This window comes from Lactuca virosa, chromosome 4, assembly GCF_052849685.1.
Source record: "Lactuca virosa cultivar CGN04683 chromosome 4, Lactuca_virosa_CGN04683_v6, whole genome shotgun sequence".
Classification (NCBI taxonomy): Eukaryota; Viridiplantae; Streptophyta; class Magnoliopsida; order Asterales; family Asteraceae; genus Lactuca; species Lactuca virosa.
The window spans coordinates 97,359,974-97,366,118 of record NC_136429.1 but is presented as its reverse complement, the minus strand read 5'-3'; the positions used below and the strand labels follow the sequence as shown (position 1 = coordinate 97,366,118).

Genomic DNA, 6,145 nt, shown 5'->3' with positions numbered 1-6,145 from the left:
GAGCTTACAAGAAGCGTATACGAGAAGATGTTGGTCCGGGATTAGTACAACCCGCGATTCCTGCCACTGCCACATTCGAGTTGAATGGACACATCCTTAATGCACTAAAGGATATTCCGTTTTATGGAAAGGATCATGAGGATGTTTTCAAACATCTAGATGAGGTCAACGACATTGCTGACTATTTCAATGTTCCAAATGTCAATAGAGATACAGTTCTGCTAAGGATATTACCGATTACTTTCAAAGGAGCTGCAAAAGACTGGTCGAAGGCACTCCCACCTGGTACAATCACTACCTGGGCTCAAATGCGTGAGCAGTTTCTAGACCAATTTTGCCCACCATCCAAGATTTCTAAACTCAAGAAGCCACTAGCCAACTTTGAGCAACAACCGGGGGAGTCACTATACGAGGCATGGGAGCGTTACAAAGGATTTCTAAGGATTTGTCCTCAACATGACCTTAATATTCAACAAGAGATGTCTATTTTCTATGATAGGGTCAATGTTATGACTATGCAACTCCTTGATTCGCAAGGCCCTCTCCCGAAGAAGAATCCCAACCAGATCATGGTGCTAATTGAAGAATTCGCAAAACATTCTCGTGAGTACCACAACCCAAGACAAGATGGAGTAAAAGGTAGTGGAGGTGCGCATTCTGAAGAGATGGCTGCTATGATGGCGATGTTGAATAATATGGACCGGAGATTGACCCAAATGGACCAATCAATTCATGCAATAAGAGTTGGTTGTGAGAAATGCAATGGTCCACACTTGACTAGAGATTGCCATTTGGATGAGTATGGGAACAATAAGGCTCAAGTATGGTACTCGAGTGGGGACAAATATGATGAAGATTGGAGAAAGCCAAAGAAGGAGTGGCTGTCATACGATGAGTACAAGAAGCAGAAGGAGGAAAAATACAGACAGACTGGTCGGGGCTTCTACCAAAAGGAGCAACCACCAGCTTAGAAGAAAGCTGATCTGGAGACCATGTTAGTTCGTTTCATGGAAGCTTCAGAGAAAAGACATGATGATACGGATGCAGCATTGAAGGATCAAAGAATAATGATAAAGGAGCATCAAACTATGATGAAAAATCATCAAGCAATGATGATTGACCAGCAAACATCATTAAGGAATCAGCAAGCCTCCATCCACAACCTTGAAGCTCAACTTGGTCAACTTACCACTTTGGTGAATGAGAGATTATCCCCCCAATTTCCCGAAAAGAAGACTCATTCCCAAGTAATGATGATTGATACTGAAGAAGAGGCCATCTTTGAGTTCTTAGAAGCACTAGCGGTGGAGCCAAAGCCATCCAGACCAAAGCCAAAGAATTCGAAGCTCGAAAACGAAATTGTTGCTCAAACACCAGACTCACATCGTGAGCCCGCCATTCTCACGACGTGGGCTCGATCTGAACAGAAAAATTCAGAATCCGTTCCGGCTTACCGACCGCCTTTGTCGTTTCCGTCTAGAGCACATCTTAGTCTACTGGAAAGGGAACATCTGGAGTTTATTCAGCAAATAAAGGGTATGCCTATTAATACCCATTTTATCGATTCACTTTCAAAAATTCCAGAATACGCGAAGTTCCTACAAGATCTTATAGATACTCGTCAGCAATTAAGGAAGAATTCTAAAGTTGTTCTTAGTGAGCAAAGTTCAAGAGTGGTATTGGGAGACATACCTAAGAAGATGGGAGATCCTGGACGCCTCACTCTTCCATCTGAGTTTGGTAATAACTTGAAGACTTATGCTTTAGCCGATTCTGGGGCTAGCATAAACTTGATGACATATTCATTCTATCAAAAGCTGAATATTCAGAAAATGAAGGCTACAAAGATGACCATCCACATGGCTAATCGTTCGGTTACTCATCCAAGGGGTATTGTAGAAGACATCCTTGTTAAAATTGCGAAATTTGTTTTCCCAGTTGACTTTGTGATTTTAGATATGAAGGAGGATGTAAATATCCCAATCATTCTTGGTCGGTCCTTGCTAAATACTGTTAGCACTTTAGTTGATGTTCGTGAATCAAAGCTTACATTGAGGGTTGGTGATGATAAGGAAGATTTTGGAGTACAAGATGGGTTTCAAGGAGATGATGTTAACGGTGAGGTGTTCAATATTGATGAAGAAAATGAACTTGAAGAATTAGAGAAGCTCATGGAGGAAGAAATTAAGACAATTCATCAAATCAAACGCACCAAACCGAGAGCATCCATCCCGTTCTTCGTTGAAGTTATTACCTACACAAAACCAACAACGTTGATAAGTAAGGAAAGCGATGATTTGACGAGTGATGAAGACGAGGCTACTTCCAAGGAGACGAGTCCAGTGGTGAAGGAAGAAAAGATTCCTATGGAGCTTAATAAGAATGATGAAAAATTAAAGACTAAAGGGATAAAATGAAAACTTGATATAGATGAAGTAAAAGCTAAAAAAAGAAAATTCAAAGAAGGCATACATTAGACGAGTTCAAGCGTATAAAAGGCGAGGGAAAGAACAGAAGGTGCAGGTGGTGGACTCCTCTGACAGCTCAACGTAGGAGGCACAGAGTCCGGCTCACGACTCCATCAAAAAGAAGCGCTTCTCAGGAGGCAACCCGAGTTTGGTTTGCATTTTCTTGTCTTTTCTTTTTAGGAAGTTTTAGGAAAATGATCAATTCGTCATCCAAAAACCTTTAATTGGTAAAAATCAAGTGTAGGGTACTTTAGAAATTCAGTGGTACACAATTAGAATAAATAAGTATCATTATCTAAATTATATATGGTCCAGACTATGTTTCACATCGTGAGTATCTGTTTCACGTCGTGAATGGGATTGATAAACGGGGTTTCCATAGTTTAGCCCAGTTGTGAAGCCCGGATTCGTTTAGCCCAACTAGCCAGTCACGTCGTGAAATTGCCTTTCACGTCGTGACCTTTAAAAGTCACCGAGGGGGGGGGGGGACCAGTTACATAAACACTTTGACCCACCTTCCCATTTGTTAATTCACTTGCGCACGAACGGAAGCAAGCCCCACAACGATTTTCCTCCATTTTTCTCATAAATTGTTTGAATCTTTTGTCGCTTAACTTCATTTGGTAAGTATTTCATCCCCTAATTGTTGCTATTGTTCACATTTCATGCATTTTGGGCGGTTAGGGTTTACTTAGGAAGTAAAAATCCCAAAATTGGCTGAATTGGTTAGTATTTTCAGTTTGCATGACCTTAGATTAGTGAGATAAACAAACCCCACGTATGATTTTTGTTGGATTTGGACTGTAAAATGCTCGAATCAGTTTCACGTCCCGACAACGCGGCTAGACGTGGAATGCTAGCCCACGTCGTGAATCCTGGGTGACCAGTGTCCTGTTCTGTTTTTAATATAATATGTTGGGTGTTTTGTTTTGTTTTTGGTTTGTTTTTGATGATTTCAGGCAAATGGCTCCTAGAAGGGCAGTCCAGCAGGAGGATAACCCGATTAATGTGGCTAGCATTCACACGTTGTATCGTTTTCTGCAAAATTTATCTCGGGCTTTGTTGACAAATTACGAAAACCGGTTGGGATGGATTTATAACCGCGAGTTTGCAATAGCACCCATTGTGGATTGGAGATGGCTACGAGGTGTGGTCATGGTCTTGGAATTGGAGCGATATTGGACAAAGGTGTATGAAGGAGATGGTTTTTCATTTACGTGTCATGGATGGAGAAATCTTTTCGCTGTTCAAGAGCCCGTCTATCGGGAATTATCGGTAGAGTTTTTCGCTACCGTAAACTTTGAGGAAAGGACTATGCATTTTGATTACAATCGGGCGCTTGTTTCCGGTTGGGTGGGGTTTATCGCGAGTGCAGTCTTCGCAAGTTCGCATGGCGCATGGGCTTATACACGGAGGTGGAAACTCAATCCCCATTTTTGTGCCATTCTTGCTTGGATGTGTTCGGGATTTTACACCCGGAACTTTAGATGTCCAATTTTGGAGGACTATCTCAAATCACGAGTATAATTCTCGTGATGCTAGTGAGGCACAAATTCGAAGTCCTGTTCATCGATTCCTTCATCGCCTTGTCACTTTTTCTATCAATCACAAGCATCATGGCGATAAGGTTCCATCCAGAATTTGTTTTACTTGTGGAGTATCATCACGCCAGGGGTTTGTTGTGATCTTCCCTACATGCTTGCACGGTTTTTGGGAAAAAAGGCGGTCGGTTCTAGGCAAGGGAGTCCGGTCACGGGTGGACATTTAGTCACCCGCCTTGCCCGGTCTTACGACATTTTGACTCCTAATTTTCTTCGGAACCTTACTCGTTTCCCGGACAATGAATTGACGATTCAAGTGTTAGGTATTATGAGGGTGGTGGTGAATGTTGGGGGCGGCTATGTGATACCCCCGGAGGATGGTGAGCAACAAATGGAGCAACCCGAGCAACAACCTCTACCGAGGCCCAGAAGGCGGAATGTTAGAGCCCGGGGAGACGTGGAGAGAGATCCTCAAGCAGCTCAACAATATGAGGGTGGATTACCCACCGACCCGTTTCAAAGTCGGGTTGATTCTTATTTGGATAATCTTCGTGGTGGGATGACTTATAATACCCAACTTCTTGAAACCATGTTTTCTCATATGGATGTGTTTCGACCACCTTCCGTGCCACCGCAATTCCTGTACATACCTACATGGGAGGAACTATGGATACCAAGGAGTGATGGAGAGGGACCAAGTGGAGCACGAGGCGGAGAAGATGACGATTGGTTACTTGTTTATGTTATTTTGTTTTTAGTTTAAATTTGGGTTGTCTTGTTTTTGAACTTGTTTGGTTTGTAAGACATATTAAATTATTATGTTACTTTTATTTCCTTTTAGTGGTTGAATTTCAAATTGCTAAAGGAGGCTCGGGAAGAAAAGTCGAGTCGAGAGCATATACGTCTAGACAAGTGTCGTTTAGAGTCTAAAGTCTAGAGTCGAGACACACAATTGGAAATAAGTGTGGGGTGCGTAGAGAGAGAGGGTAGAGTTATAAAAGGGTCTTAAGATATTGAATTAGTAGCGTCTTATTTCGTTAAGATGTTGGTAACAAGTCCAAGTTGAAAGAGGAAGTGGAGAATTTTATTTCCTGACTGCCCAGTATTCACGACGTGGACTACTAATTCACGTCGTGAATCAAAATTCACGGATTTTCAGAACACATTTTTAAGCGATATCACGACGTGTTCCTTACTTTCACGACGTGATTCTTAATTTTTCACAAAATTGAAGTCCATTGGTGCATTTTACTTTATGGTTCACCATGTTTCTTCTTGAGATCATTATGAAGAGTATTATGGCTCGTTTTCTTTACCGTACAATGTGGCGTATGCTTTCCCACATTATTATTTACACCTTGGAGATTTGCACCACCTTTATTGAAGGTTGAAGTTTCGATTCCGTATTTTGTTGGCACTTTATATATTTCGCAAGTTCAAGGTCCAAGTTCCTATTTAGAAGAGGTCCATATTCGAAATGCACATTTTATCCGCACGACTGGAGTTCGATCTTGCCATTGCTGTCCTAGGAGAGTATGTTCCTTTTTCTCCCTTTTATTGCTTTTAATTTATTTTATGCATACAATGAGGGCATTGTATGTAATAAGTGTGGGGTAGGGGGTCGAAAAAGTAAATTTTTAGAAATTAGTAAATTTAAAAATTTTAGAAATAGATTTGAAATAATAATCTAAATAAAAAATTCTAGTAATAATGATAATTTAAACTTAAGTTGCTAGTGTTGTGTGGGATGATCCGATGAGAGCTCAAATGTTTAGTTGAGCCAATATACGTTATAGTGCATTTGTGGCCTCCTTTATTCTAGTGAAATCATGGGACAAAAACACAACCTCGCTTAGTTTGAGGGATTCAATATGTTTAGCAGCCTGTACTTCAAATGTATCTAGGTAAATTTTTATATTTAATCAATAAAGGTTGAAGTTAAGCGCTCCTGCTTAAGCATGTAGGTTTTGAGTGAAAAAAGTGAGTACATGTAAAAAAAAAAGAAGAGAGAAATTACCAAAAAGTGAAAAATTGAGGAATTTTTGGAGCTATAGAAGTATCAAAGTTTGAAGATCAAAGAAAAAAAATTCTAAAGAAATATAAAAATTGAAGATACCAAGAATTACACAAAAAGGT

General features: G+C 40.6%; 1 non-coding gene across 1 annotated transcript; it reads right to left on the bottom strand.

Moving 5' to 3' along the window:
* Positions 1 to 356: 356 nt before the first annotated feature.
* On the bottom strand, positions 357 to 463 carry LOC145110304 (small nucleolar RNA R71). Its single transcript, XR_013709687.1, has one exon. It is a non-coding gene; the product is annotated as a small nucleolar RNA R71 (small nucleolar RNA).
* Between the last annotated feature and the right edge of the window lie 5,682 nt (positions 464 to 6,145).